Source organism: Phyllostomus hastatus, unplaced genomic scaffold, assembly GCF_019186645.2.
Source record: "Phyllostomus hastatus isolate PE091 unplaced genomic scaffold, TTU_PhHast_1.1 phas_contig_40, whole genome shotgun sequence".
Lineage (NCBI taxonomy): Eukaryota > Metazoa > Chordata > Mammalia > Chiroptera > Phyllostomidae > Phyllostomus > Phyllostomus hastatus.
The window spans coordinates 46707878-46731399 of NW_025333872.1; positions in this window are offsets into that span (position 1 = coordinate 46707878).

The following is a 23522-nucleotide window of genomic DNA, read 5'->3' on the forward strand; positions in this document are numbered from 1 at the left end:
CCTCTGTCAAATATTAACTAACTATAAAGTTGTGGGTTTATTTCTGAGCTCTCTATTCTGTTCCATTGATCTATGTGTCTGTACCATGCTGTTTTGATTATTATGATCTTATAGTATAGTCTGATATTAGGTAGCATGATTCCTCCAACTTTGTTCTTCTTTCTCAGGATTGTTATTGCTATGCAGGACCTTGTGTAGTTTCACATAAATTTTGAAATATTTGTTCTAATTCTGTGAAAGGCATCATTAGAATCTAGATAGGAATTGCATTGAATCTATACATTGCTTTGGGTGGTATGGACATTTTAATAATTTTAATACTTCCTATCCATGAACATGGTGTGCTTCCACGTGTATCTTCTTCAATTTCTTTCTTCAGTGTCTTATAAGTTTCTAAGTACAGGTCTTTTACATCTTTAGTTAGATTTATACCTAGGTATTTTATTCTTTTTGAAGCAATTGTAAATGAAATTTGGAACTGGAGAGCATTATGCTAAGTGAAATAAATCAGGTGGTGAAAGACAAATACCATATAATCTCACCTTTAAGTGGAACCTAATCAACAAAACAAATAAGCAAGCAAAATATAACCGAAAACATTGAAATTAAGAACAATCTGAGAGTAACCAGAAGGGAGGTGGGAAAGGACAATCTGGGGAAAGGGGGAAAGGGTTTTCAGGAACAGCTATGAAGGACACATGGACAAAACCAAGGGGGTGGAATCAGGGGAGGGAGGTGGGGATGGCTGGGGTGGGGGGGAAGTCAGGTGGTAAATGCAGACAAATGTACTTGAACAATAATAAGATAACTAAAGAAAAAAATTTTCCTTACTGTCAGTTCTTTATTGGCATATAACAATGCATATAAAACTGATTTCTGGATATTAATTTTGTATCCTACTACTTTGATGACTTTATTAGCAGTCCTAGTATTTTTTGGTGGCATCTATGAGATTATGAATATACAGTATCATGTCATCTGCAAATAAAGACAGTTTTACTTCTTTTTTTTTCAATTTGGATGCCTTTTATTTCTTCTTGTATGATTGCTGTGGCTAGGACTTCCAGTACTATGTTGAATAAGAGAGGTGAAAGCAGATATCCCTGTCTTGTTCCCAGTCTTAAGGGAATGCTTCTAGTTTTTGCCCTTTGAGTATGATGCTGGCAGTGGGTTTGTCATATATGGCCTTTAGTATGTTTAGGTATGTTCCCTCTATTCCCACTTTGCTGAGAGTTTCTATCATAATTGAGTGTGGGATTTTATCAGATGTCTTTTCTGCATCTATTAATATGTTCGTGTGGTTTCTACCCTTCATTTTGTGTACATGGTGAATAACGTGTTTTGATTTGTGCACGTAGTACCAACCTTGCATTCCCAGATTAAATGCCACTTGATCATGGTGTATGATCTTTTTGATGCATTGCTGTATTCAGTTAACTAATACTTTGCTGAAGATTTATTTTAGCAGCTATAATCATCAGGAATCTTAACCTATGATTTTCTTTCTTTGTAGTGTCTTTATCTGGCTTTGAAATTAAAATAATGCTGGCCTTATAAATGAGCTTTATAACCTTCTTTCCTCATGAATTTTTGAAATAGTTTGAGAAAAAGAGGTGTTCTCAGAATGTTTGGTAAAATTCACCTGTGAAGCCATATGCTCTAGGGCTCTTGTTTGTTAGGAGTTTTTTTATTACTGCTTCAATTTCACTAGGTGTCATCGGTCTATTCAACTTCTCTGATTCTTCCTAATTTAGTTTTGAAAAATTGTATTTTTCTAGGAATTTATCCATTTCACCCAGGTTGTCCAATTTGTTGGCAGATAGTTGTTCACAATATTTTCTTATAACCCTTTGTATTTCTTTTGTGTCAGTTGTTATTTCTCCTCTTTCACTTCTGATTTTATTTATTTGGGTCCTCTCTCTCTTTTCTTGATGAGTCTGGTTAAAAGTTTGTCAATCTCATTTATCTTTTCAAAGAACCAGTTCTGGCATTCATTGATCTTTTCTTTTATTTTAATAGACTCTATTTTTAAAAAAAAAATCTGTTCGGATCTGTATTATTTTCTTCCTTCTCATCACTTTGGGCTTTGTTTGTTATTCTTTTTCAAGTTCCTTGAAGTGTGGAGTTAAATTGTTTATTTGAACTTTTTCTTGTTTTGTTTTGTTTTGTTTTGTTTTGTTTTTGAGATAGGCCTGGAATGGATTTTCCTCTTAGGTTTACTTTCCCAGTGTCCCATAGATTTTGGATTGTTGTATCCTCATTTTCATTTGTTTCAAGATATCTTTTGATTTTTTCCTTAACCTCGTTGTGACTCATTCATTGTTTAATAACATATTATTTAGCATCCATGTTTGTATGCTTTTAATGTTTTTCTTGTGATTGATTTCTAGTTTTATTGCATTGTGGTCAGAGAAGATGCTTATTATGATTTCAATCTTCTTACATTTATTTAGATTTGTTTGTGTCCTAATATGTGATCTGTCCTAGAAAACACTCCATGTGCACTTGAAAAGTATGTATATTCCTTTGCTTTGGGGTGAAATGCTCTGAATATATCAATTAAATCCATTTAATCTAGTCTGTTGTTTAAGGCTGCTGTCTCCTTGTTGATTTTCTGCCTGGAACATCTATCCATTGAAGTCAATGGGGTGTTAAAATCCCTGATTATGACTGTTTTTCTGTAAATCTCTCCCTTATGTCTATCAAGATTTGCTTTACATATTTAGGTGCTCCTATGTTGGGTGCATAAATGTTTACTAAGGTCATATCCTCTTGTTGGATTGCCCCATTTATCATTATGTAGTTCCCTTTCTTGCCCCTTACCATAGCCTTGGTTTTAAAGTCTATTTTGTTAGATACAAGTATTACTACCCCATCTTTTTTTTCTCTCCATTTGCATGAAACACCTTTTCCATCCCTTTACTTTTTAGTCTCTCGATATCTTTCAGTCTGAGATGGGTTTCTTGAAGGTAGTGTGTGTGTGTGTGTGTGTGTATATATATATATATATATACACATATATACATATATATACATATATATACATATATATACATATACATATACATATACATATATATATATATATATATATATATATATATATATATGTCTTGATTTTTATCCATTCAACTACCCTATCTTTTGGTTGGAGCATTTAAACCATTGCATTAAGGAAAATGATTAATTTTCCTAGATAAAAATATAATGGAAATTGACTCATTAGAATTGGTTCATCCTCTCCATTTAGCTGTACTTTCAAACTGTAGTACATACACACAATAGAATACAACACAGCAGAAAAAAATAACTCCTCCCTTTGCAACAGCGTGGATGGAGCTGGAGAGCATTATGCTAAGTGAAATAAGCAAGTTAGTGAAAGACAAATACCATATGATCTCACCTATAAGTGGAAACTAATCAACAAAACAAATAAGCAAGCAAAATAGAACAAAAGACACAAAAATAAAGAACAAACTCACAGTGACCAGAGGTGGTGGGGGACAGGGGGAAAGAAGGAGAAGGGTCAAGGCACATGTATAAAGGACCCTTGGACAAAGCCAACAGGGTGGGGGAAGATTGAATGAGGAAGGGAGAGAGTAATAAGAGGAAAATGGGGACAACTGTAATTGTACACAATAAAAACATTAAAGAAAAAGAAAAATATTTGAAAAGAGATGAAAGGGGACATAAATTTTTTTAAAGACTTACAGGTATTTTTTAAATGAACAAATTACTCACTTAGTGTAAAAATCAGTACATGTCTGAAATAATATATTCCTTTTACCCATTATAGAAAAGGAAAACACAGAATTAACTATAAAGTCCTATAGACCTATAATAGGTATCAACTAAAGTATAGATTGCAACAAGTTTATTGCTAAAGTGACTAAATTTGACTCATACTGAATAATAACTATATTGATTATCACTGAAACTTTATACCTAATAAAATAAAAGGGAAATTTCTTTTTCTTTTTTGAAATTTATAAAATAAATAATTTTAATGGGAAAATCTGTTTTTTATGAAGATATATCCTAAGATACACACAAAAGTTATGATTTATGTTTCCTTGTATAATCTCTCTCTAGTTTGTTGGGGGTGAGGAGAATAGAGGACACACTGGAATTTTATAGTTCTGGTGTGATTAATTATATTTCTCTTAAATATGATGTAGCTTTTATACATTAAGCTGATAAACATTTATGAGAAATAAATTATATGAATCCTCTCTGCTTTAATGTTTGTTCAACATTCAATAAATATTTATAGACCCTTTACTTTGTGGAAGGCAGTGTTCTTGGAAAATATCTGCTGAAAGAATAAGTATGGAATTCCTTGTATTTTGGCTTATCTTTTCTCCTTTCCTTATTACCTCAGTCTTTAGGTTATGGTTCAAAAGAAGTAAAGATCATCCCAACAAAATTGGTTTGTAAGCCCCATGGCTCTTATATGATAATGGCAGCCACCTAAATCTAAATTTATCTACATATTCTCCAAAGGAATAAGTTTCACAAGGCAAATACCTTTCTAATGCATTCCTATGGCATAACTAGAAGTCAGAAACTGCTGACAAATTAAGTAGGATATCAGCTAAAGAGCAGACAGAGACCATGTGGAAAACATAGAGGCCAGAAGGTACCTGGTGGTTGATTGAACACAGGAAGAAATAAACAAACACAAAAAAGAAAGTCTCATTTTGTATGGACAAATACAGAGAAGGGGGCTGAGACCTGGTGTGTTACTGCACCGTGAATCAGAAGGAAGGGCTGCACATCCACAGAAACGGTGAGGCAGTCTGAAACTTCAACTTAAAGATGTTAGAACTTCATCAATATTAATTCACAAATATTTTTAGACAGCTTTACCAACCAATATAAAAACTCTTTTGTTAGCTCCTATTCAGATACATGATCAGTTAAATTACTGACATAATATTTATAGATAAAAAAATATTGATGCACATTAAGAATTGTGAATCAGTAGCTATAATATTTTGAATCACTAATGGAAGTTTTTAATGATCAAGCCATTTGTACTATATAAGAAATTACCCTTTGACCTTTCTCATTGTCTGAAAAGCCCCATGTCTTTCTGTCTTTGATTAATAATTAAAGAAAAATGTATTTGCTAAGAACCAAACCACTTTCATATATCTGGATTATTTAAATTGTATTCTCTCTGAACATAGGCTAATATGCTAACTTTTTCCACTTTTGTAAAGCTCTTAACTTTATATGTGGAAAATCATGTCATATACATATTAGAAAGCAATTTATTTTAAAAAGCTAATGAATTCACAGTTTTCTACCTGAATTCATCTGCACATATTTTGTGTATTTTAAAGATCTCCTATTACAAGTTCCCAGCACCTAGCTTTTGCTCTAACAAAACTAAATAAAAAAATGTTTGCCCTTTTTCCCACTGTGCATCATAATTCACTCTGAGGCATGACTAGCAACACCCCCCACCTTCCTGCTTTCCGTTGGAGGCCTTCTGCTTTGTAATTCTATAAAATTTATTAGGATTGGTGCAGAGCTAATAGATGTTGGCAAGATGATTAATGAAAGACAAAAGCATATTTCTTCAGCTTAAAATTTACCTTCCATGAGAAATCTATAGCTATTCTTATCTGGATATTTATTTTTAAAGATTATCTGAGAAAATAATTGCCAGATATTTATATTCCAGGCCAGAAAGATCTAAGAATTATAGTAATATCAATGTGATGTTTTTCAAATTCAGGTTTCTTAGGCCAGCTGAATTCTGTTCTTTGGATTCCTTATGGTAGAAATATGAGCTTAGCTCTTGTATAAATAAGATTCTCTTCAGACCAAAGGTTCAATTGCAATTTTGGGGGATGTAAAAGAAAAATGGTCTGGGTTCCCTTTGCTACTTGAAAATTACATTTAAAGGTAAATCTAAATAGCAGTATGACATTCAGGCAACAGAAGAGCAGCTGCCTCTTGACAAGCATAATTTGCTTTTATGGTTCAGAAAGTAACACTGAAACAATGAGGCAGCAGGGAAAATGTATCTGTTACAAAGAGCCCTTTGCAAAATGTATTCTTTTTCATTCTGATTTCGGATGGACCAACAATAAAAATAATTAGCAATTTGTGTAACGTTAAGTGTTCTAATTTTGAAAAAATTTTATGGAGCATATCACTTATTGCATGGTAGAAAAAAATCTTTCTGAAAAGTAAGCATTAATGATAAATCCAGGCATGCTTTTTGTTCAATGTGTACTTTTAAACTAAGCAATATTTACATTTGAGCTACTAATGACCTTTAACCAAAGAGCACTGGAAACACACCTGTAATTGAACATATTTGTATTGATTGACTCATTTCAAGGACAGAGAAAGCACGCTATTGTATCAGTAGGGCGTCTCAGTAAGGGTGTGTTACTGGGATTTACAGGATTAGGATTTCTGTAAGGTGATTTGTGGGAGCATTCTGGTAGCTAGTGAGACTTTGCTCTGGAATGGATATTTTCAGGAAGCTGGGGTGATAATTCTCTAAGTTGAGAAGTATCAAGTGAGGTTTTTGCTGTAATTGGTAAAGAGGCAGAAGTTACTCATATAAGCCAAGACAGGGATATCTTTGGTCAATTTTATGGCTTGAATTGTGTTCAGGTTTCTGTTTGTATTCCATTGTAATTGCATATTGATCATTTGTGTGCCTTGATTCATCATAATATTGTAGCTTTCTTTGTGAAACTGCTAATGTTAAACAAATAACACCACAGCCCAGCTGTGAGTGCCAAGCAGAGCTTCCTGGCAGGGTCTGCTTTTTCACTTTGTCATAAAAAATAATTGCTTCATTAAAAAGACTCATTAATTCTCCAAGTGATATATTTGTCAATTAAAAATGTTGTTAAAATCATTACTTAGCACCTTTCTATTATCTGGTATGCTTTTCAAATGCATTCATAATTTTTCTTCACATGATTTATATAGTATGAAGATTTACAAATATTAATCATAAAATGTACTACTAAGGAAGCATGGGCATGCTATAAAATGTGAACAGCCTTATTGAGGTATAATCAGCATATAATAAACAGTATATATTTAAATGTATTACTGTATGAGTTTTGACATATATATATACCTATAAAATTATCTTCATAAATAATATAATATGCTCATCATCTCCATAAGTACAATAAAATGTTTAAAATATTTCCTTAACTAAAAAGTATTCACCAATAAATTTTACTATATGAATTTTATTTCTATCTTCTACTTATGTCATTTCTTGAGTTCAATTTCTCTCCAACAAGATGCACTAGCAAGAATATAGCCCTGAATATGAAAATCACTGGAAAGAGAAGTCATCTGTATGAGCTGATTGTAGAAATTCACCCAGCCAGCCAGAATACGGTGTTCCCCTTAAGCCAAGTTGAGAAAAAATTCAGTTTATCCTCTTAGCTGCAAGAGTCAGAAACTGCCTTTAACTGAGGATAGGGCTTTGGGATAGTTCCCAGAATCACCTGGAGTGCTGGAAAAGGAGGCTTGGAAATTGATTGGAACCAGGGAGACTGAACAGTAGGCAAGTACACTGAAAAATATTGTAGAAAAATGGGAGCCTAATAAGAACATGATGCCAAGTGGGCGATGCTTAGCACACTTGACCTGCCACTGTCGTTGCCTCTGGACAATTCAAGCCCCACTGAAAAATTTGAAATGCTGTTCCTGAATATTACTGTTGCTAACAACTTAGGCATCGCCTGCCAGCACCTTGTGTCTTTCTATTGAGGGGCTGGTGTACCTGAGTGCCAAACCTAGTTTAGGTGGTTGTGCTCTGAATTCCAAGGGGTACTAGGAAAAGTGAGCAGACATTTTCAGTCTTGAGTGTGGGTAGCAATTTCTGTTTTCCACCAAAACATAAGTAATTTCTCACACAAGAAAAATGGGAAATAGGGGGCAGGCTATGGAATCAAATAATAAATGGTAATTTTCCACTAGAGCCTAAAATGAAGTAATTTACAGATTAACTGGAAACAGCCAGTTTAAGAAGGAAAGCAGGAAGCAGCCTTCTTGTAGTCTATGATTCATGAAAAATCTTCACCACTCAGGGATGGACTAAAAAGAGTAATCTATGATTTCAATCTCTGTAACAGGACAAGACAAAAACCCACTGATGCACATCTATAACTCTGTGGTACTGCTAGACAGAATATTTGACACCTAATAGTCACTAATCTACTAAGGGAAATACTGTAGAAAAATAGGCCAGGGTTTAAACAGGACTCAGTATTTAGTGATTCATCTCATACCCTGTTTCAGCTCAGCAGGGACTCAGTATTTTCCACTTCATTTCCCATCCCTTTGACACAGAGATGTGTTTCCTACCCCACTCCCAGCTCACAAGGGTCCCTTGTAGCCCATGTGTCCCAAGCAATGTGTCTACATTACCATCTTCATTTCTCTATTGCTTCAGGGCCCTGGTATAACAACTGGAAAATTCTGCATCTCAGAATGGCAAATGGATCTATACTAAGGCTTTATATCTGCCTTCGAGAAGAGAGAGGCTTAATTATTAAATGTCCCACTCCATTTTACCGAAATGTACTATTTTATTTCTTCTTCTGAATTGCCAAGTGAGTTTGAGCAAGCCTGAATCTGAAGGTAACATAAAGAGTAGTCCAGCTCTGAGCACTGGACCAGGCAAGGTGTGTGGAAGAGAATGTTGAAAGTAGCAAAGCATGCCATCTTCTCAAAGAGTCACCAGCAGTTGAAACTAGCAACTTCCACCACAATCTATTAAGAGATGCCAGAATTGACATCCACCAGATCACCACCTCAAACTTGTGAAAAATGTAATGTATATGGACAAACAATATTTTCTTTCTTCTCCAAGGAGCAGGAGAGGCAATATTTTCTATGCCCTATTTAAAGAGAAATTGAAAAGGAACTTGAAGAAATATTGAATATTCATGAAGTCTCATGAATATTGGGACTTTCTTCAAGAGGAAGGAAAAGAATTTCACTCCTTACTAAGATGTCTGCTTAGGCAGCAGAGTTAGTAAACTCTCTGTTCTTCATCTAACACCAAAGAAAAGAGACCTGGAATCAGCTGGCCTCATGGAAACCTGTCAGATGGAAACAGGACCACACTCTTCAATTTGCATCTTTCAGCTTCCAGAGACTATGGAAGGTGGGACCATTTCCATGGAGTATAAAATAAATCAAGAGTCAAGGCTATACCACATGCCAAACAGGAGACACATCTATGAGGTCTATCCAAATGTATCTAGTGAAAAATAGACATTTATTGAAGAAGCTATGAGACACAAGAAATATTGTACATAGGACAATGATGTCTCAGTTCCCTTCAAAGTAGGCACATTGGGACCTCACACAGTTCTCCCATTCACCATCAGCTGCCTTGTCATATTTTCCTGAATCTCATCAATGATCTAACATCTCTTCCCTTCCAAAGGTGGTTTTAGTTTGGGGGAAAAGCCAGAAGTTATGGTGCACCAAATCTGGGCAGTAACGTGCTGAGTCACCTGGGTGATTTGATGTTTCTCCAAGAAACTCTGCATGAGCAGGCATGTTGTTGTGTTGAAGCTGCCAATCACCAGTTGCCCACAGCTGCAGCCTTCTGAATCATCTAGTTTCCACAAAGGAATATTCAAGCTTGATGTAAAATTTAATGCAGATTCATTGCTCTACTCATTCAGTCATTTTGAATGTGATGGCCACACAGTATATATGCTCACTCTATGACATCTACTGCCCCCACTGACTCTTATACTGAAGTCATCATTGTTCACACATGAGCATTCCAGCCCACTCTCCTTGGCTGCCAGATAATGCAAACCATTCTCATTATATTAACAATGGCAGGACTTTTTTCTGGACAGACCTCATATTTTACAAGGTGTTGTGATGTTACTACTTAGAGTTCAACAGAGAGAGGCAGCCCATCTCTTCAGGGAGAAGATTGCATGGATACAAGCTACTCATCACTAGAGCAGGTTTGAGCTATCTACATTTCATGCCCCAATACAATGAACTATAATAGCAGTTAAAGTAAACCAAGAAGAGATGTTCCTAATTTTTTCCATCTCCTGAAATAAAACACCAGAGAAGCTAGTCCCAAAGAAAAATCACAATCTTGGACAGTGGATGAAGAGCTTGGAGACAGTTTTCAGAAAGCCGTGTGATTTGAGCAAAACTGAAGTTTTTAAAGGGTGTAAAGAATGAAGTGACAGCTTGAAGGCACTGCTGCCTTGGAGCCACGCCTATCTAGCCATGATCAACCCCACCATGTTCTTTGACATTGATTAGACGGCAAGCCCTTGGGCTGTACCCACTTTGAGCTGTGTGCAGACAAAATTCCAAAGACAGCAGAAAACTTTTGTGCTCTGAGCACTGGGGAGACAGTATTTGGTTATAAAGGCTCCTGCTGTCACAGAATTATTCCAGGACTCATGTGCCAAGTGGTTACTTCCTAGGCAATAATGACACAGGCACCAAGTCCATCTATGGGGAGCAATTTGATGATGAGAACTTCCTCCCGAAGCATACAGGTCCTGGCATCTTGTCCAGGACAAATGCTGGATCCAACATAAACAGTTCCCCGCTTTTCATCCGCACTGCCACGACTGAGTGGCTGGATGGCAAGCATGTGGTCTTCAGTCAGATGAAAGGGCATGAATATTGTGGAAGCCATGGAGGATTAGGTTCAGGAATCCTAACACCAGCAGGAAGATCACCATTGCTAACTGTGGACAATTTTAATAAATTTGACTCATATTTTATCTTAACCACCAGACCATTCCTTCTGTGGCTCAGGAGAACACCCCTGCAGCCCCATCTGCTCAGAATATCCTATAAACGTTGTGCTCTCACTGTGGTTCTTTGGGTTCCATATTTTCCTTATTCCCCTGGAAGTCTAGCTGGATTGCAGAGGTAGGTTTTTGATTATGAAACAAAAACTAAATAACAACAACAAAAAATGAGGTAACATTTAAAGAGCTAGAGTTGAGACTACTTGGGCAGGTCACTAGTTACTGAGGGAGGGCCTTTAACAAGCCCAGTGACTTGTGACCCCAAGAGCAGCAAATACACCCGCTGGCCTTTGGCAGTCTTTACAAATTCTAAGCATCCTCTCTTGCTTTCCTCTAGAATACCTGTCAGTTAAAGATTCTCTATTTTCTGAGGTTTTCTTTCTATCTTTTTATACTTTTGTGTGTGTCACAGACCCCTTTGCAGATGTGATTATTCTGTTAAAACTTATGTTCAGATAAAGGCTCCTGCACACAAACACATTTTTGGATACTATTTGGGGCACAGTCCACAGACCCATTGAGAACCATGTAGGATATTTATTGAACTCTCAAACCCCAGCTCATGAAGATCAGGTCCATTTCTTTTCTTTTTCTTTTTTTTTTATTTTATTGTTGTTCAAGTAAAGTTTTCTGCCTTTTCCCCCTACATCTCTCCATCCCAGACCAGCTATCCCCACCTCCCTCCTGATTCCACCCCATCTTGGTTTTGTCCATGTGTCCTTTATAGCTGTTCCTGAAAACCCTTCACCATTTCCCCCCCATTATCCCCTCCAACCTCCCCTCTAGTTACTGTCTGCTTGTTCTTAATTTCAGTGTCTCTGGTTATATTTTGCTTGCTTGTTTGTTTTTTAGGAAGGTCACTGACACATTTCTTTTATACCAGGATCTGCCCAAAATCTGCCCCTTTATCCAGAATACTTTGCCTAACTCTCCATACCTAGGAACCTCCTACTAATTCCTCAGGATTCTGCTCAGCATCTCTACTGTCAAACACCTCCCAAAGTCTTCATCTCTGGGATGCATGAGCTCAGGAGCTAGTGGAAAAGATTCTCTATTTCCCTTTGGATGGTGTGATCTGTTATAGAAATGCTGAAATATCTGCAGTTATTTTGCTCCCTTATTTGAGGAAATTAAAGCTTTTGGAGGCTACCAAAGAGAGAGCCTAACAATGTCACTAGATATGGTTTCCCCAGAAATATAACCTACCTTTTCTTTTGCTCAGGTTTGAAAAATATCCTTTATTATTTAATCCCATTTGATGTCTTTATTATTTCTATACTATGTCTTTTATCATCAGAAGAATCTTAACCCAAAGACCAGGATCAAACGGAAGATTTTATGTTTCATGCAAATAAGAAGCCTTTAGAGCTCAAATCTCAGAGGAAAAGTTATGAAAGGGGAAAATAAAATAAAATAATAGACAATTACAGGAAGGAAATAAGAAAAATAGTGAAAAATAGGCTTTAATAAATTTGGATTATATTTGAATGAAACTTCAAATTCAAGAAGAGTTCATCAATTTGATCCCCAGTGAAGAAAAGCTGAGCAAATGAAAAAATGAGAAAAGTGAATCATCTTAAAATTTATGAAATGGAATAATTGCCACTGAGTTGGTATTGCCTTATTAACCAGGGCATTCAAATGTTGGGATCCCAGTTCAAGTAACAGCACTTAAGGAGCTTTAACAAAAGAAGAGGATTTACCTAACAGACACTGGGGCTCAAGAGAATCCAGGAAGAGATATGCTGCTGGGCCTCAGGAACAAAGCAGGACCAGGAACCTACTAGACTTCTACTTGATTATCTTTCCATTTCTCTGCATCTGTTCTCTTCCTGTTCTCCCCTCTGCAGAATAGTATACTGTGCCTCTCTCTCCTTTGTTGCTAATGCCAAATCCTTACAAAGGGGAATTTAGTTCTCCCAGCTAAGGGGTGAAGCTCCATCTGAAACAATTATCTGATGTCATGACATGGAAACACGATATCTGAACATACACTGGAAATTTAAGGTGTTGGTGTCTTGGCACTTTCATGAAAAAGGGGAGAATGAATTCAACACAACTCGTATCTGCTAGGACTGGGGAGGAACAGTCTAGTATGGGGACCATGGACTATGGGACAACATTGAAAAGGGGTTGTTTTTCTGCCTTTTCTAAATCATAGTATCTAATTTGGCTATCACTTCTGCTCCCACGATGCAGCTTTCCTCTCTTGTTGCTCCAGTCAGAGATATAAAGAGCCACAAAGGTGTTTATTATATCTGTGTGTTTTTCTGGCTTAATCTGCTTTGAGTTACTTTAGAATGGAAGCTACTTTGAGAGGTCATGCACACTTCTATGGTAGTTTATTGACTACTATCATAGAGGAGCACAAAGCTCCTTATTCCTAGACATGCCAGATATTAATAAATTCATTTTTATGTAACCTGTTTCCCAAAAGTTTAATGCTGTATTTCACACTATACTCTGATTCTATTAAATGAGGGGTATCTTATTAAATGTGTAACATGTATAACAAGTATTTTTAAAAAATGATGATTTTCTTCATTTTCACTTGGCTTTTCCTCTTAATCGCAAACTCAGATCCTGGATATATTCTCCCATTTAGAACCATGTACTTGGAACACCTAGTGCGTAATCCATATAAGACCTTAAGCTTAAGACTTCTCTGTCCCCTCCTCTTATAAGCTGAAGTTCCAAGTTAACCTTATTTCATTTTTCCCACAACTTTGCAGTTCATGCTATGCTCAAAATTGAAAATGATACAATTTGTTGCTAAACTCAATCTTCACAAACTGTTATTTTCAAGCCCCAGCAATTCTTAATGGTCAAATCATAAAGACTAGAAAAGAGGTGTTTAAAATAGAAATGCTGACAAGCCATTAACTACAGCACACTGAATGATACAGCCATAATGCATTACATTAGATGTACTCCTGAGAGCTTATTGCCAGGGGTGAGTCTATAAATTCCTGAACTAAACCACAACTGCTCACAGCACATACCTTTAAATTAAATTTCGTTTGTCATGCTCTTCTAAGAGAAAGCTGAGCTACAGCAGCTGGTATACATAGGCAAATAAAAATAGGATAAAATAAAATATTTATATCAGATCTGAACTATATTTCTATCATGTTGCTGCTACAGAAAACTGTGTGTTCAACTTACCAAATATTTGTTTGGGTACTTCACATTAAATGGTCGTGGCCATTCCTGATAAATAAAAGCAGAACACAGGGCTGCAGAGTGGGGGAAGGGGACTGCTGAACAATGTCCTATGAAACTGACACTAGATGATTTATGCCTTTTGGAAAGTATCTGTTCATTTTTAAATATTAAAAAAAATTGTTTTAATGTATTCTGATTTTTCCCACTGTTTAAGATGTGGACTAATGAGGACAATTTTTCTACTTTGAATTCAAATTGGTAACAATTTTCTTCTATAAATGTATCAGCATCGATTTGGTTTTATAATACATATAACTCTTTGTTAAAATAGTCATTTGGAGAATATGGTTTTCATTTATTTGACTTGACATGCTAATAGGTAATGTTTGTTTAATCAAATGAAGATGGTTAGTTCACATTACATGCCTAGGGATTCTGAATGTGATGATCAGAGTGTATGAAGAGCATGTTGAATGGATTCTCCAAGTAAGATTCATTAAGCTTTCAATTGCCATATGTTTTATCACTTCAATTAGGATTTCATCTTGAAATTCATCTCCTATAGACTTCAGAAAAATCAAGAATGAATTGCATGAAAAACTCTTCATTAATGTATTTCCATAAGCCTCTTAGAGACATACACTTTTTCACTTTTATCTGTTGTGTTATGCAAGTAAGTAAAAAAAACATTTATGTTAAACACATTGAGATGCCTAGATACAAGCAAAATGCTTGAATATTTAGGGGAAAGGATTTAAATAGTTTATGATCTAATGACCTGAGGAATATAAAAACCAAATTTACTTACTCAAGCCAGCTTTTTCCATATTAACAAAATGGATAAAGTATTTCTTACTTGTCTCATTTACTTTCAAGTATAATAGACATTCAAATAAAAGTCTTTCAAGTAAAAGCACTTTCAAATAAAAACTAAACATGAAATGGGGATGAAACTAATTGAGTGAGAAATCACAAATCAAATCATTTGGTTCTTTAAATCGACTTTTAAAAATTTTATTTTTCAATTGCACTTTGCATGCAATATTATTTTGTATTAGTTTCAGGTACATAGCATAGTGGTCCCACAATTATAATCCTGATATTTCAAGTATCCACCTGGCACTGTGTAAAAGTTATGACATATTCTCTATGCTTTACTTATATATCTCCATGATTATTTTGTGACCCACAATTTGTAGTTTTTAAGCCCATCACATTTTCTTATCTGGCATTTAGATTATAAGATAATTTTTATTTTATTCTTTTAAAGATTTTATTAAATGTATTGGGGTGACATGGGTTAATAGGGTTATATAGGTTTCAAGTACATTTGTAGGATACATGGTCTGTCTATTGCAATGCGTGCTCACCACCCAGAGTCAAATCATTTTCTGTCAACCATATACTTGACCCTGTATGTTTGGTAAACTTTTCTGAATCAGAATAATACTCATGTTGGAGCAGATGTTCAAATGAATATGTATTCTTTGGAGACAACATTCTCAGTCAGGATGTACCAATGAGACCTGAAATTTGTGCACAAACATAAGATCCATGAGGCCTTGAAGCCAACATGCCATTATCAAGGGTGTCCTCTGGAGAACACATCATGGTATTAGTCGAGATGTTTCTCTTGAAAAACATATTCCTTAAATTTAATGAAGAGTTGTACAGACAGCATTAGATGTAAAGTCATTGAGAGACTGCCCACATGACATTTTGAAAATGTTATTTTATGCTTTAAGCTTCTATCTTCCAGGTTAGAGATAATATGATTAAGCTGAATATTAAATAGAGAGGTAAATTGAAAACATTATCAGTCGAACTGATCTGTTTATCATGTCACTTTATCAATGACATTTTAAGATGTACAACACCATGTTAAACGATATCCCTGTCTGTCTTTTTATATGCATTGTATAAGGAAAATGAATGTATTGTGACAGTTTTGGAATCTATACCCATAAGTCTTTGACCAATACACCCTTACCAAAATTAACTATAGCCTCAGTTGCTTGAAATCTCTGAAGTTTTACACTTGTGAATTTCCTTCTGTGGCTAGAAAATGCTCAGCATCATTAGAAAGGCTGAATACTGAAAACAGTTGGGTATTTTATATTTCTTTGATGAGCCTCATATGCCCTCTCTATAAAGGTGGAAGTACTGATGATACCCCCAAATAGAAGCAAAAATCCTTTATATGTAGACATTCCTTATATGTAGGCTCAGTCCTCTTCAGTTTTATATTGTATATTATCTTTCTCACTTAATCCACTTATTTCTCTATACCAGAGTTCAGAAAAGATTTTTTGTAAGGGTCAAAAAATATATACATTTCCTGAGCTATATGATTTCTGTCTCAACCACTCAACTCCACCATTGTAGCATGACAGTAGCATTGTCAATAATACTTAAAGGAGTAGATATAGCTGTGTTCCAATAAAATGCTACTTACAGAAACAGGTGATACACAGCTGCAATTGGCTGATCACTGTTCCAGTTCATAGCTTTCATCACCATTTCTTCAAATATGTATCAGTAGCACTGACTTCCTCTTTTGCACATCTAAGCCCACACTTCAGTCCCAATAAACACTACACCTAGATGCCAGGTGTCACAATGGATGCCACACAAGTTATCTCATTTGATCCCAATCCTAACTGAGATAGTGCTTACTATCCTCTTTTATAGAGACAGTGAGCAGCTTACTCAGCCCTGTAGCAAGAAAGTACAGAGATTTATTTGAACAAAGATTTATGTAACCCCAAATGTCATGTTTCTATCATCTCATCAAGTGGCCTCTTGTGTACAGAATGAAGCTTGATGTTCCCTTCACTTTACAGTCAATTTAGCACTCACACAGCCCCTGTGTTTAGCCTGGAGTAATGTCTCTGTCAGTCTACAAAAGATAGTAATTCAGCCCAATGTAATTTCAAAATAATTCAAATGTGGCAGGACAAAAACAGCTCCATAATTCTCACAGAATGTGGTATTTCACAGAAAAACATATAATGGTGGTTAAAGAAAAAAAATCAAGGTCATGGCACGTACAGGTTTTCCAATAAGAACTGCTTCCTTCAACCCCCTTTCCCAAAAAAGCTCCCAGAGTGGGTCATGCAGCAGAAGCATCACCAGGGGAGCACCCTCAAAACTTCTGAGTTTTACCAACTGAAAACACATTAATGCAAATTATGTCCTATGGTCACTGGGACAACATATACACTGCTCTGTCCCTGTGCAAGCACTATGGGCCCTCATTATGTAATATTTTCACCACCATGCGGCTGCACACCCACCCCAAACTACTGCCTCCTGTCAGTTCTGTTCCTCTCAAACCTAGGAACACTCATCCTTCAACCTTTTACTCCTAATCTCTTCTTGCCATGCTTTCTACTTTTTGTTATAAAATCACCTCAACTTTTATCAGCCTGGTAAAATTGGAAGACTCGCTTGAGAATTTCTGAGGAAAGAGAAAAAAAATATGTAATACCAGAGGCCTCCCAGTGGGCAGTGGTAGGGGGAGTTTGCAAACACTCATGTCAGTGATGTTCAGCCAGATTTCTTTGCCTCAGCACATTGTCCTGTTTCTCCTAGAAGCCTCTCTACGGGAGAAGCCACACATGACTATGACCATTCCTTAAATATGAGACGTTCTTTCAGGTTTTCATATGTGCTTATTCATTCTGGAATGATTTTCCTCAACAGTTCCCTTCTCACATTTTCTAAAAATAGAAACCCTCTAATGCTGGTGTGCCCAACTCATTTTCATCGAGGGCCACATCAGCCTCGCAGTTGCCTTCAAAGGGCCAAATGTAATTTCAACTCCTTAACAGTTAAGGAGTAGTTAGATTTACACAGTCCTAAAATTATTTCAGGTCTTTGAAGGCAATCGTGAGGCTGATGTGGCCCCAGGTGAAAATGAGTTTGACACCCCAGCTCTAATGTTATTAGGATATAAGTTCCATGAGGATCTTCGCTGCTCTGTCTGCAATGCGCAAATCAGTGCACATTGCACGTGCATAATTATAATTCAATAAAATGTATGAAAATAATTTCAAGTATATAAAAATAATTATAAATATGTAGCATTAATTATGTTCCAGGGCTCTTCCTAAACTTTTCATATGTAAAAGTTACGTAATCATCTTATTGATTATACAAAGTGAGTGTGATCATCTGTACATTACCAAAGAAGAGTCTGAAGTGATTAGTTCATTTTTAAACATCAACTATATGGTAGAGGTAAGCACTGAAGCTTACAGCCCACACCGTATCCTCATTAAGATATCTCTGATTCCTTATATATAACTCATCACTTTCATACCTGTATTCCCAAGGTGAGTTTCCCCTCCACTCTTACAAAAATTCTTTTGGTAAAGTTTTTATCAAGCAGGAATCTTAGTTGCAAATATTAGAACCCTGATTAATATAAGCTGAAAAGAAATTATTGGAAAGATGCCATTGTTTCACAGAATCAATGCAAAAGCTAGAAGTCCAGACTTGGAAAACTAGAAAGAGCTTAAACTGTCTAGGGAACAAGAACTGCAGCCAAAACCATCCAAAAGGAATAGTAGATAGGCTAGCATGCTATCCTGCTGATGCCCATGATGTCTAGGACTGGACCTGGACAGGCCATCATCACAACACCAGATGATGCTTCTACTCTTCTCTCCAGAATGAATTGTAGACCATGCCCTGCTTCTTTGCATCACTTGTCCAGATTCAAAGCCCTGGACGTTAGTATCCAAGCATGTTAGGTTATGCCCATGCTCTGGCTCCAAGAAGCTGGGAGAATGAATATTGGTCAGGGGCTTGCTTTCCAGCTGTCTTAGAGCCCCCTCAAATAGATAGGGTGTGTGGAGTCCTGGCATAAACAGGACAAATGACACCATCAGGGGCATGTCCTTTGCTAATGTCAGTCTCCCTTAGTGGAGGTGCCAGTGATTTCTGAGCCTATGGCCAGTGGAGTCCTCCTTTTCATGTTACTGATGCTGAAGCATCCAGACTATTTTTCTTTCCTTTTTATAGCTACATGCTTTCTTCCCCATTTGGGGATGTCACTGTCCTCCATGAATTATCTGTGGAGAAGAGCCTAAAGATGTCTTTCCCAGCCAGCAAATTCTTCTTTGTTTTGGTATTTTAAAGATCCTCAGCCTGATTGAATGAAGAATAGCAAAAATAATGGGGTAGGAAATTTAAAATAGCTCAAAAGTTTTATAAAGTTCTTGTTGTTATATTCCCCAATCTAGAGTGCCTGATTTCCTCTCCAGGTCATATCTAGAAGCCTGATTACATGACACAAGAAAATAAATGCATTGTTGTGCTTTAACTGAGAACATATTTATTACCAGTTCCAAATCTAGTGTGAGCATCAGCCCCCACCAACAGTAATTCCCAATTTTTTCTTAGGCCTTGTCCTCTTTCTTGATACCTTATTGTCTTGAATTTAAAAAAAAAAATCTGCTCACTGGATTTATTTCTGTATTTCAGGATATTTTGCACTGAATATTCAGATACCTCTCTCATGACTGGTTGAGGCCTCTTGCCTAGCCCCTGGAGTCCAGGACCCTCCCACTCTGCCCACACCCCATTGAGAGGACCGTCCTCCTATCCAGGCCCCTCTGCTTCAGTCCTCTCATCAGAGTGCTGAGGTCTCCATCACATTGTTGAGAAAACACTTGGCCTTAAATTCTGCAAGTCACCTGTCTCCTGTTCACTTTTTTGTTTCTTTATTTCCTATACATTTAGTTGTCTCAGACTGTGGACTTTTAGAGGATATTGGCATTTTTGTGTCTAAAGCTTTTGGTCTTCCCCTGCTAATGCCTGTGTAGACTCCCAAAAGATAGGTTTGGCTCTATTTTCCCCTTAAGAGAGTTTCCAGACAGTATCTTCTTAACTCAGACACCCTTGTTTCATATATACACTTCATCCAGTTTCCATTTCCTGTTAAAATTATCTTAGTTCACAATTTGAAAGACCAAAATAATTAGCACACACAGAGCTCTCTCCCTAGTTCAGTCACTAGCTCGATCTGCACTCCCAGTGTTCTCTGTACGCCTTTCATTCCAATGTCTCATTTGCCCAATATAACTCATGCTTCAATTCTGTTTTTATTTTTCAGTTCCTATTTTAGACGGCCAAAATAAAATGGCATTAAGATCCATATACACACCTTCACTAACAGGAGAAAAAGGGTCGATTCTGGAAAACTGTCCCTATCACCCAGCCCTTTGTTGTTTCAAATTGTATGCACTCAGTAAATCCTTAATGTGAACTGAAGCAGCATAAGGAGCTCGGTTTATTTACAGGCCAGACTTAAAAAACAGTTTTATTTAAAAATGATTCTAGCCCAATCTTAGGTGCAACTCGTCTAAAAATATTTAGTGAATAATAACTGGATCTGGTGATTGAGAAAGACTTTCCTACTTCCTAGATATATTTGTAACATTATTCATTTTAATGAGAAGAATGGATACATATGCCCTATTTGTTTACATCTAAATTTTAATGATATTAACATCAATCTCTTTAATTAGGAATCGTGTTCTATTTGTACAACTTAATGAATGCTTTAGGAAAGTTTTCCTTATCATGACACAGCATGACAAATATGAATATCTCCATCTTCCCCCCAAACTCAAATCAGCCTCTAGGATAAAATATATTCAGAGGTGCCTTTCTCCCATTATTTCCATGCTGGTAATTCTTCGTACTTTTAGGTAAAGCAGATACAGAGCCACTTTGAAGTTTAACCAACAAAACAAAGATATGTTTAACTGGAATCAATAGAGAAAAATGTAAATTGAGAAAAATAGGTCACCCATGTTGTTTCATAATTATATTATGGATTTTCTTTCCAATAAATTACTCTACTAACACATCTAGCATAGATGTAAATTCCTCATGGAGGATTTTACAGGTGATTAGTAGTGACACTAATATATAGCTCAGCTGAGATACATGATGCTAAAACAGGAACCCAGTTCCAAAAGGTTAAAAATCTAATCAATAACTTGCTGAAAGAAAATTTATCACAGAGAATCTGCAGTAATTTTATACAGAAATAAAGGAGGCAAATATTAAACAAGGCAGCTAAAATTAATATTTGATTTTAATATTTAATGCTCTGTGGAAGCATTAAACTGGTATCAGTGAAACTCTATACCATTGTGTAAATACTTGTCTTTGTTTTTCCAGATTAAGTCAACCCAGAACAATATAGTGATTAAGCTGTTATCTGTAAATAAACTGCATATACAACAATTAGGAAAATTCAAACCACAAGTTCAGAATTAGACAGACTTGCTGCTTTTTCTTCTCAAAGCATTCTCTGGTGACTTCCCCAAAGAGGGAGTGAATGAATATAACAGAATTTCCAAGCTTCATACTTTTTATTCTCTCAATATTCTGGGCAAAGTTGTCATTCAGTTTCACACATCTACAATTTTAGCACCTCGACCTTTGACAGAGCATAAATCATAAATCCATGTACAGAAACCCAAGCAAATGTCATTATTATCTGTCCCTTCTTTACCACCAAAAGAAGAGTGTAGAAATTGGGAAAATTTATATTTTTTCAACTTGTTTTTTCTCAGTGAAATTCATATCCTGGAAGACTTTAAATAATAGCAGTTGCATAGAATATTATTTTCCATCACTTCACTCTCAGCCTCTTGTGTCCTTAAATCTGAAGTGAGTTAACCTTGTTTTTCAGAGCACATTTATTACAACATAAAAAATATATGAAACATTTTATAGCAGAATGTTAATTACAAATGTTGCAATGTCTGTTAACACATCTGTATTTACTTTTATAATAATTGCAATTATTAATAATGACTCCATGACCAAGAGAATTCCATTTATTAATCAAAGAAAAGTCAGATTATTGTTGTTACCTATCTTGAGTTGTATTTTTCATCACATTAGTTGTATTCTAATCCTTTAGAAATTTATAATTTTATACTGGTGTGATATATTGACTATCTTTTGACCAGAATATTAGATTTTTATATACTCTATCCCTTAACTTTGCAAAGAGCAAAGTGTTTGCTTTTATAATATTCTGCCTAAATATAGCTGTAGAAAGTCTCAGTTTTGTGTCTCACAGGTTTATGCTACTACACTTACCTCATCGATGAGAAAAATAAAATGAATGAAATCCAGGCCCCATAGCAGCTGGAGCTCAGGGTTCTCATTTTCAGTTGAGTGCTGATAATTGGGCTACATTTGTTCAAGCAACTAAAGGTGAGATGGTTCTGCCCAGATGGAACTATTCTGGAGCAATTTCATTCCTTATGATGAGTCCTGATAGAATATGCATGTAAATAATTTATGGTGGAATGAACTCTCCTGGGAGAGAAAGAAACTAAGATATTAAAATCACATTTTTAAGTTAGAAGTTAGGAATAATTACAGTTTAAAAAATTGTTAATTAATATAAATGAGTTATTTGCAAAATGACAAAAATCTGTAAGAGGAGAATAACTGTATTTTCCATAATCCTGTCTGGGAGAGAGGGATGAAATATACTGATATACATGTAGCTGTAGATATGCACATAGAGGAAGATCTGGTAGAAACAGAGACAAGGACAGAGGCAAAAATGGAAGGCCAGGAAGGAGATAGAGCAACTTGTATTCAAAGACATTCTCTGGCCTAATTTTTCCTAGTTATTATAGTTCTCTGGAAGCATCACTAAATTTACTATATCACTAAAGTAATGAATTTGAATGTCATGAATTAATTAATTGTTTCAAAAATGATCAAGTTATTCCATGTAAGAAGCTTATATATTTTGGCAAAACTGGCTCAGTTTATTTACCATTGAATCAGTTTATGGCATTAAAAACATTTACTTTGATCTAAATTATATGCTTCTAATGTTGTGGTTGCTGAATAGGATTAACAGTCTAGCATCCTTAGATACTTTTCCTAGATTCATGATTTTTTTTGTTTGTTTTCCATGTTCATGTAATATAACCCCAAGAAAGCCAAATAAGTAGAATTAAAAATGCATAGAATTGGCTCTAATTTGACAGAGAACGGTTAGCTTTTAAGCCCATACAGAATCACAGTGTGGTTGGAATTTGATTGAATGTCCCAACACAGGCCTCTCCACTCAGGCACTAAACATGGTATTAGCTCAGTTTCTTAAGAAATGAATTTGGAATTTCACTTATTAAATGGATTTACTCATTTACTCAACCCTGCTTCACATATATTTATTTCAGTTGCTTGTGTTCTCTTTAATGCAATGCTGTTATAGTTATTAGAGAAATTTGCATATCAGCATCAGTTAAAATTTGAAATATCAACCAAACTCATTTGGGAATGTTTCAAGATGTATCAGAATGTATGAATCAACATAATTCAATTATGGTCAAACAATTTACAAGTGCTTCCCAAGGTAGTTACATCACTAAAAGAAATCTTTGTTGCCTGATTTGAAAAAGGTCATTGCAACATTTTGCAAATTTATGAAACTCAGAGAAGCACAATTCATATGAGATGCCCCATGAAAGCAAAAACTTCCATATGCAAATATAG